This window comes from Anolis sagrei, chromosome 12 (genome assembly GCF_037176765.1).
Source record: "Anolis sagrei isolate rAnoSag1 chromosome 12, rAnoSag1.mat, whole genome shotgun sequence".
Lineage (NCBI taxonomy): Eukaryota > Metazoa > Chordata > Lepidosauria > Squamata > Dactyloidae > Anolis > Anolis sagrei.
In genome coordinates this window covers 9474669-9485262 of record NC_090032.1, presented here as the reverse complement: position 1 = coordinate 9485262, position 10594 = coordinate 9474669, and positions in this window count along the sequence as shown.

Here is a 10594-nt window from a genome sequence, read left to right as displayed (position 1 = left end):
ACTGGGCTTTAGCACAGCTGGTTAACTACCAGCTGCAGCAAATCTTGCCAATTGACAGGACTGGGTTTTAACACAGCAGATTAAATGCCAGCTGTAGAAATTCTTGCCAATTGACAGGACTGGGCTTTATCACAGCGGGTTAACCACCACCTGCAGAAAACCTTGCCAATTAATGGGACCGGGCTTTAGCACAGTGGCTTAACCGCCAGCTGAAGAAAATCTTGCCAATTGATGGGACTGGGCTTTAGCACAGCGGGTTAACTGCCAACTGCAGAAAATTTTGACCATTGATGGGACTGGGCTTTAGCACAGCAAGTTAACCACCAGCTGCAGAAAATCTTGCCAATTGATGGGATTGGGCTTTAGCACAGTGGGTTAACCACCAGCGGCAGAAAAATTTTGACCATTGATGGGACTGGGCTTTAGCACAGCTAGTTAACCTCCAGCTGCAGAAAATCTTGCCAATCGACAGGACTGAGCTTTAGCACAGCGGGTTAACCGTCAGCTGCAGAAAAACTTGCCAATCAACAGGATTGGGCTTTAGCACAGCAGGTTAACCACAGCTGCAGAAAAATTTGACCATGGATGGGGCTGGGCTTTAGCACAGCTGGTTAACCTTCAGCTGCAGAAAACCTTGCCAATTGAAAGGCTGACAGTTCAAGTCCTAGTTGAGGCGGGACATGTTTAAATATAACTCTGGCCTCTGACTGAAATAAAATATATTCATTCATTTGTGTTTAAATATTGGAAAGGCTCTCACACTAAAGACAGGAGAAGCTTGTTTTCTCTAAGACTAGGACTGGTTTATAGATATAGGTTTTGATGGACTCTCCCAATTCTGGAGACTTGTCGAGAGGAGAGCCCGAAATCCAGCATTTCTTATCACTGCAGCCTTGGGAGACTTGGTGATCCGGTTTGCAGAATCCTATACTCCCTTTTCTCCTTTTAACTCATCCATTCCTTCAATTCAGAATGACCTCCAGTCTCCTGGGTGAGGTAGGACGTCTATTTGTCCCTCCGCCAAAGGAGCTCGTTGAATGTAGAGTTTATGTGTGTTTGATGATATATTTCTCCCCTTCTCTCCTCATCTTATTCTTTGTGGAAATGGTAATATTGTGCCAGATGTTCTCAGCAAGCTCTTGGCTGTTCTTCTTCAGGCGGGTGGGTCTTTCTTGGACCAAAGCCCCACAAACACACATAAAAAACAGATAGTATATTGTTGGGTTGGGCAATTGTTGTCTGCCGTCTTCAGATCATTTCGAAATAAAGAGATTCCTCTTGGTACGAGGGGCGTTCATGAAAGATTTCCACTGACCCTCTTCCCGTGGACGGAGAGCAGTTCTGAGTCCTTCTCTCCCAAGTTTTGAAGCAACTGTAACCACCTCGCTTGGAGAAGTCGACAGGTTGCTCCAAAAGCCACGTTGGGACTTTGGAAATCAGAGTCTCATTCTCTGAGAAATGTTTGCCCTTCAAAAATAACTTCTTGTTGGAAAGAGGTGGAAATCCGATGGTGCGAATTCGGGCGAATAAGGGTGCATGCTTCTTCCATTTGGGAAAGATGGGAATTGTGAACTGATGCATTGTCTTGCAGAAGGTGTTCACCTTTGTGAGCATGCCACATTGTCTCTTGGTTTGGATGGCCTCCCTCAATGTCCGCAGCAGTAAAGCCCAGTCTGCCCCAGTGTTCATGGTCCCCTTTGTTAGGAAATCCATCAATCCTACTCTGTGCTGATCCCAAAATACTGTGAGCATGACCTTGCCTGCTGAGAGTTGGGCACTGTTAGGGATTCCTCTTCTTCACAAGAGGAAGGGGAACAGGGAAGTGCTCAGGAATTGGAAGAGAAATCAGACGATGAGGTCTTGCAAGTGTCCACATTTCTGGAGAGGTGAAAGGAGACAGACGGCGTTCAGCTAGAATAGCTGCTAGAAACGCTGAGCTAATTGGGAGATGCCCTAGCACCTCCTGTGTGGGGAATTCAGGGCCCCAAGAGCGCCCCCGGGCAAAATCAATTATACTGCAAATGCTTACTTTGCGTAATGGTTGAGCCGCCCCTGGCTGCTGCACCCTGTATTATGCCAGATGTCTTGCAGAAGGCGGACACCTTTGTGAGCATGCCACATTGTCTCTTGGTTTGGATGGCCTCCCTCAATGTCCGCAGCAGTGAAGCCTAGTCTGCCCCAGTGATCATGGTCCCCTTTGCTAGGAAATCCATCAATCCTACTCCGTGCTGGTCCCAAAATGCTGTGAGCATGACCTTGCCTGCTGAGAATTGGACACTGTTAGGGATTCCTCTTCTTCACAAGAGGAAGGGGAACAGGGAAGTGATCAGGAATTGGAAGAGGAATCAGACGATGAGGTCTTGCGAGTGTTCACATTTCTGGAGAGGTGAAAGGAGACAGACGGCGTTCAGCTAGAATAGCTGCTAGAAACGCTGAGCTAATTGGGAGATGCCCTAGCACCTCCTGTGTGGGGAATTCAGGGCCTCAAGAGCGCCCCTGGGCAAAATCAACTATACTGCAAATGCTTACTTTGCGTAATGGTTGAGCCGCCCCTGGCTGCTGCACCCTGTATTATGCCAGATGTCTTGCAGAAGGCGGACACCTTTGTGAGCATGCCACATTGTCTCTTGGTTTGGATGGCCTCCCTCAATGTCCGCAGCAGTGAAGCCTAGTCTGCCCCAGTGATCATAGTCCCCTTTGCTAGGAAATCCATCAATCCTACTCCGTGCTGGTCCCAAAATACTGTGAGCATGACCTTGCCTGCTGAGAGTTGGGCACTGTTAGGGATTCCTCTTCTTCACAAGAGGAAGGGGAACAGGGAAGTGATCAGGAATTGGAAGAGGAATCAGATGATGAGGTCTTGCGAGTGTCCACATTTCTGGAGAGGTGAAAGGAGACAGACGGCGTTCAGCTAGAATAGCTGCTAGAAACGCTGAGCTAATTGGGAGATGCCCTAGCACCTCCTGTGTGGGGAATTCAGGGCCTCAAGAGCGCCCCCGGGCAAAATCAACTATACTGCAAATGCTTACTTTGCGTAATGGTTGAGCCGCCCCTGGCTGCTGCACCCTGTATTATGACAGATGTTCTCAGCAAGCTCTTGGCTGTTGTTCTTCAGGCGGGTGGGTCTTTCTTGGACCAAAGCCCCAAAACAAGCTTATAAAGAGACAGATAGTATATCGTTGGGTTGGGCAATTGTTGTCTGCCGCCTTCAGATCATTTCGAAAGAAGGAGATTCCTGTTTTTCAGAGGAAGGGAGTGCTTTGGAAAGTGGCGGATTCCCTTTCTCTGGAGTAGTTTGCATTCTCCCAAAGGAAAGGGATGGAGTAGATGGCCTTTGGGGTCCCCCTCCAACGATAAGCCTTGCCTCCGATTGGCTATTGTGATGCTTTTTCCTGTCAATGTCAACTTCCCTCCCCTTCCTTTGTCTTTTTTCATAGTTTGTAAACCACGAGGCAGGGTTTGGAACATAAAAAAATACATAACGGGAAGACAATATTTGTCTGAAATGTGAGATTGAAAGCGATCCTAAAAAATAATATGTAATAAATATTATATTTCTATATATAAAAAGGAAAACTATGTTTGTATTGTCGAAGGCTTTCATGGCCGGAATCACTGGGTTGTTGTAGGTTTTTTCGGGCTATATGGCCATGTTCTAGAGGCATTCTCTCCTGACGTTTCGCCTGCATCTATGGCAAGCATCCTCAGAGGTGGTGAGGTCTGTTGGAACTAGGAAAAAGGAAAAAGGCACGGTCAAGCCATCAAATGCTAATCAAGGTGGTGAGTTGAAACATTCACACCTAGCTCCAGCAGACAAGAGTCCTTTGTCCCACCCTGGTCATTCCCTAGTTCCAACAGACCTCACTACCTCTGAGGATGCTTGCCATAGATGCAGGCGAAACATCAGGAGAGAATGCCTCTAGACCATGGCCATATAGCCTGAAAAAACCTACAACAACCCAAAACTATGTATGTTTGTTTGTACCGCAAAGGTACCTCTCAAAACCTACCTGGGTGAGCTACAACTCCCAAAAAGGAAGGTCAGTTCCCCCAAAACCCCTCCAGTAATCAAATTTCAACATATCAGGTCTGTGTGCCAAGTTTGTTCCAAATCCATCGGTGTTGGGGTTCTAAGTGTTCTCTGGATATAGGTGAACTACAACTCCCCCAAATCAAGGTGAATTTTCCTCAAAGACCTCCAGTATTTTTTTTTGCTGGTGTGCCAAGTTTGTTCCAATTCCATCTTTGGTGGAGATCAGAGTGTTCATTGATTGCAGGTGAACTACAGATCCCAGTATCTACAACTCCAAAATGTCCAGGTCAAACTACAAGAGAGGGGATTCCATCTGAACATGAGGAAGAACTTCCTGACTGTGAGAGCCGTTCAGCAGTGGAACTCTCTGCCCCGGAGTGTGGTGGAGGCTCCTTTTTTAAACAGAGGCTGGATGGCCATCTGTCAGGGGTGATTTGAATACAATATTCCTGCTTCTTGGCAGGGGGTTGGACTGGATAGCCCATGAGGTCTCTTCCAATTCTTTGATTCTATGTTCATTGATTGCAGGTGAACTACAGATCCCAGTACCTACAACTCCAAAATGTCCTGGTCAATTCCCCTCAAAACCCACCAGTATTCAAATTTGAGCATATCGGGCATGCATGCTAATTTTGGTCCAGATCCATCATTGTTTGGGTTCATAGTGCACTCTGAATGGAGGTGAACTACAACTCCTCTAAATCCCTCCAAAGACTTTCACTATTTCTTGCTGGTATTGGGGGTTCTGTGTGCCAAGTTAGTTCTAGGTCCATCGTTGGAGGAGTTCGGAGTGCAGTTCTTAGATTGCAGGTGAACTATATATCCCAGGACCTACAACTCCTCTAAATCATGGTGAATTTTCCTCAAACATCTCCAGTATGTTCAGTTGCTGATCAATTCCTCAGTTTGCTGTGCCATGGAAAAGAATAGGAAAGGGTTAAAGGAGAGGCAGTGGGCGGGGTCATGCAAATTCCATAATGGAGAGTCAGAAACACTGTGATGTCTGTGGTGGAGGAAACACATAAAATCTAGGATGGAATTGTTTCCATATGAGGTGGTGGGCAGTATGGTGTTGGTGGAGGACATTGGCAGGGCTTTTGGACATGTTCATGGTGCTCACTATAACCTGCAATGTCATTGGAGGGAGGCCTTTGGTGTCTCCTGTGTAGTGGGAGCTATAGCACTTTGTGGAGGCAGGAGCTTGTCTGTGTAAGTGGACACCCCAGCCACATACATACATACATACATACATACATATTTTCATTTTTAATATATGTATAGATTTTGGTAATCCCTTCTGTTTTGGAATCGCAGGACTTACAGTTTTGGGAGGAGTGGGCCTCACCAAACTACACATCCCACTGTTAATAGTGAAGGGGGGCGGCAGCAGAAGATAGTTCCACCTTGTCTTCTGTACTATTCTAATAATATAATATAATGTAATGAGTTGGTGGAGTTGGTGTGCCAGCTCAGGTCCTCCCTCTTTAAAGATTTCAGCAGGGATCCCGTCAGGTCCGCTGGCTTTGCTATTTTTTTGTTGGCTGATGGCATTGCCGACGTCTTCCAAACTAGGCAGCGCTGCAAGCTCATCCCTGGTTTGTTGTTGTGGGATTTGTGAGAGAACTTCTTCGGCCATGTTGGAGCTGCGGTTCAGGAGGATTTGGTAGTGTTCTTTCCAATGTAGTGCAATTGATTTTTTTTGTCATTCAGAATTTTGCTTCCATCTGATGAGCGTAGAGGCTGTATGCCATGGTTTCTTGGTCCATAGATGATCTTTGTGGCTGATTTCACCTTAAATGACCTTTGTGTGTGTGTCTATATAAATAAAAATGTAATGTTCGTTTGTGGGATTAACAGAACTCAAAAACTACTGGACGAATTAACACGAAATTTGGACACTATACCCCTAAGGGACCAACAAGTGACCGTCACTCATAAACCCCGCCCCCCCAAAACAGTGGAAAGGAATAAAAAAAAACCCAAAAAGCTAAATGACAGAAAACTAAATGACAATAAAGAAAAAAAGGAAGAGGGAGGGAAGGAAGGGGAGAAAGAAAGAAAGAAAGAAAGAAAAGAAGAGAAAGATGGAGGGAAAGAAAGAAGGAAAGAAGGAATGAGGTAGAGAAGGAAGAAAGGAGAGAAAGAGGGAGGAAAAAAACGAAAGAAAAAAGGGAAGGAAGGAAAGAGGGAGCGAAGCAATGAGAGAAAGAGAGAGGGAAAGAAAGAGAGAAGGAAGCATGGAAGCAAAGAGCGAAAGGAAGGAAAGAGGTAGAGAAGGAAGGAAGGAGAGAAAGAGGGAGGAAAAGAAAATGGGAGGGGGGAAGGAAAGAAAGAGGTAGAGAAGGAAGGAAGGAGTGAAGGAAGGAGGGAGGGAAAGAAGGAGAGAAAGAGGGAGGGAAAGAAAGACAGAAGGAAGGATAGAAGCAAAAAGTGAAGGAAGGAAAGAGGTAGAAGGATGGAAGCAAAAAGTGAAGGAAAGAAAGAGGTAGAAAAGGAAGAAAGGAGAGAAAGAAAGGGAAGGAAAGACAGAAGGAAGAATGGATGCAAAAAAGCAAAGGAAGGAAAGAGGTAGAGAAGGAAGAAAGGAGAGAAAGAGGGGAGGAAGAAAAAGGGAGGAAGGAAAGAAGTAGAGAAGGAAGGAGAGAAAGAGAGAGGGATAGAAAAAAAGAAGGAAGGAAGCATGGAAGCAAAGAGCAAAAGAAGGAAAGAGGTAGAGAAGGAAGGAAGGAGAGAAAGAGGGAGGAAAAGAAAACGGGTAGAGAAGGAAGGAAGGAAGGAAGGAAGGAAGGAAGGAAGGAAGGAAGGAAGAGAAGGAAAGGAAAAGAAGGAAAAGAAGAAAAGAGGGAGTGAAGGAAGGAGGGAAAGAAGGAGAGAAAGAGGGGGGAAGAAAAGAAGGAAAGAGAGAAGGAAGCATGGAAGAAAAGAGTGAAAGAAGGAAGGAAAGAGGTAGAGAAGGAAGGAAGGAGAGAAAGAGGGAGGAAAAGAAAACTGGAGGGGGGAAGGAAAGAAGGAGGTAGAGAAGGAAGGAAGGAAGGAAGGAAGGAAGGAGAGAAGGAAAGGAAAAGAAGAAAAAGAAGAAAAGAGGGAGTGAAGGAAGGAGGGAAAGAAGGAGAAAAAGAGGGAGGGAAGGAAAGAAGGAAAGAGAGAAGGAAGCATGGAAGCAAATAGCGAAAGAAGGAAGGAAAGAGGTAGAGAAGGAAGGAAGGAGAGAAAGAGGGAGGAAAAGAAAACTGGAGGGGGGAAGGAAAGACGGAGGTAGAGAAGGAAGGAAGGAAGGAGAGAAGGAAAGGAAAAGAAGAAAAGGGAGTGAAGGAAGGAGGGAAAGAAGGAGAGAAAGAGGGAGGGAAGGAAAGAAGGAAAGAGAGAAGAAAGCATGGAAGCAAAGAGCGAAAGAAGGAAGGAAAGAGGTAGAGAAGGAAGGAAGGAGAGAAAGAGGGAGGAAAAGAAAACGGGAGGGGGGAAGGAAAGAAGGAGGTAGAGAAGGAAGGAAGGAAGGAAGGAAGGAAGGAGAGAAGGAAAGGAAAAGAAGGAAAAGAAGAAAAGAGGGAGTGAAGGAAGGAGGGAAAGAAGGAGAGAAAGAGGGAGGGAAGGAAAGAAGGAAAGAGAGAAGGAAGCATGGAAGAAAAGAGTGAAAGAAGGAAGGAAAGAGGTAGAGAAGGAAGGAAGGAGAGAAAGAGGGAGGAAAAGAAAACTGGAGGGGGGAAGGAAAGACGGAGGTAGAGAAGGAAGGAAGGAAGGAGAGAAGGAAAGGAAAAGAAGAAAAGGGAGTGAAGGAAGGAGGGAAAGAAGGAGAGAAAGAGGGAGGGAAGGAAAGAAGGAAAGAGAGAAGAAAGCATGGAAGCAAAGAGCGAAAGAAGGAAGGAAAGAGGTAGAGAAGGAAGGAAGGAGAGAAAGAGGGAGGAAAAGAAAACGGGAGGGGGGAAGGAAAGAAGGAGGTAGAGAAGGAAGGAAGGAAGGAAGGAAGGAAGGAAGGAAGGAAGGAAGGAAGGAAGGAGAGAAGGAAAGGAAAAGAAGGAAAAGAAGAAAAGAGGGAGTGAAGGAAGGAGGGAAAGAAGGAGAGAAAGAGGGAGGGAAGGAAAGAAGGAAAGAGAGAAGGAAGCATGGAAGCAAAGAGCGAAAGAAGGAAGGAAAGAGGTAGAGAAGGAAGGAAGGAGAGAAAGAGGGAGGAAAAGAAAACGGGAGGGGGGAAGGAAAGAAGCTCCTTCCTTCCCCTTCTTTCTTTCCTTCCTTCTCTCCTTCCCTCCCTCAAGGATGGGAGCTGCAATCCAAACAACATCCAGAAAACGTATTGTTGAAGGCTTTCATAGCTGGAATCACTGGGTTGCTGTAGGTATTTCGGGCTATATCTAGAACATGGCCATATATCTCGAAAAACCTACAACAACCCAACATCCAGAAATCCAAAGTTTAAGAATCGCAATCGATCCCTTTCTCCGAGGTTCCAATTTCCAGGATTCAACTAACCTAACAACATAGGGATTCCAATTGTCTCAGTCTTGCCATGCTTAGGCTTTAGGAAGGCAAGAGGTTAATTCTTTTGGAAGACCCAGAAGTCCCAAACAAAGGAGGGGAAAGGTTCCCATCCGGCCATTGTTGGGTTATCGGGATTCCTGGATCCGGACATCTGCTTCCTGGCCAGGAGACCTTTTGTCTCCAATCCGGCTGCCCAGGAAGGGGCCTCCAAGATGTCCATTTCGGCCTTCTAATCCAAAACCAATGGACCAAGTCATGAGTTTAGCCTTTGCAACTTTGACACTTTTGAGACAGACACCGGGTTTTGAAGCTGCAAGGCCATTCAATGCTAATCAGGGTGCACTATGAATCCAAACAATAATGGATCTGGACCAAACTTGGCATGCATACCAGATATATGCCCACATTTGAATACTGATGGGTTTTGAGGGGAATTGGTCTGGACATTTTGGAGTTGTAGTTGCTGGGATTTATAGTTCACCTACAATCAAAGAGCATTCTGAACTCCACCAACAATGGAAATCGGCCAAACTTGGCACACACAGCTCCCATGACCAACAGAAAATACTGGGAGGGTTGGGTGGGCATTGACCTTGAGTTTGGGAGTTGTACTTCACTGACATTTTGAAGTTATAGTTGCTGGGATTTATAGTTCACCTACAATCAAAGAGCATTCTGAACTCCACCAACGATGGAAATCGGCCAAAGTTGGCACACACAGCTCCCATGACCAACAGAAAATACTGGGAGGGTTTGGTGGGCATTGACCTTGAGTTTGGGAGTTGTAGTTCACCAACATCCAGAGAGCACCGTGGACTCAAACAATGATGGATCTGGACCAAACTCTACACGAAAAGCCGATATGCTGAAATGTGAACACTGGTGGTTTTGGGAAAATAGAGCTTGACATTTGGAAGTTGTAGTTGCTGGGATTTATAGTTAACTTACAATCAAAGAGCATTCTGAACTCCACCAAAGATGAAATTGGACCAAACTTGGCACACAGTTCTCCCATGACAAACAGAAAACACTAGAAGGGTTTGGTGGGCATTGACCTTGAGTTTCGGAGTTGTAGTTCACCTACATCCAGGGAGCACTGGATTGCATTGTTTGTGGACTCAAAACAATGATGGATCAAAGAGCATTCTGAACTCCACCAAAGATGGAATTGGACCAAACTTGGCATACAGAGCTCCCATGACCAGCAAAAAATACTGGAGGTTTTGGGGAAAAATTCACCTTGATTTGGGGGAGTTGTAGTTCACCTACATTCAAAGAGTACTGTGAACCCAAACACTGATGTATCTGAACCAAATTTGGCACACACATCTGATATGCTGAAATTTGATTACTCGAGGGGTTTGGGGGGAGGGCTGATCTTCCTCTCTCGGAGTTGTAGTTCACCCACAACCAGAGAAACTGTGACTTTCACTGATGAGGGACCTCGACCAGACTCAGCACACAGAACCCCCATGACTAACTCAACCTACTGGAGGGGTTTGATTCACCATTGTGGGAGTTGTAGTTTACCTTACAGCCAGAGAGCACACTGAACCTCGTCAATGATACATCTAAAGCTAACTTGCCCTACAAAACAAACTTTAAATACTGGTGGAGTTTTTCGGGGTTCACCTGGCATGATGTGAGTTGTAGTTCACCCAGAACCTTATGCATTTTGTACAATTAAAAATGACTTTTTCAAATAACCTGGGCAACGCCAGGTACGAAAGCTAGTAATAATAATAAATATGCCTTGGCTGCAATTATTATTGCTGGAGCTTGGAGAAGACTATGAGGATATCTCTGAATATCTGGTTATGCAAAAGACAGAGCTTTAGTAAGCACAAGAGACCGCTTTTGGAGGGCAGAAAAGTCTCCATACTTAGAGGTCAGTTGAGCATCTTTCAGGAGTGCTCTAGCTGTGTATTCCTGCACCCCAAGGAATTAGACTAGATCAGGCAAGGGCTAACTTTCTAACTTGAGGGCTGTGAGCTAGAACTCCCTAGAACTGGATGTCTGGTGATGGATGGAAGGAAGGAAGGAAGGAAGGAAGGAAGGAAGGAAGGAAGGGAAAGAAAGAGAAGGAAG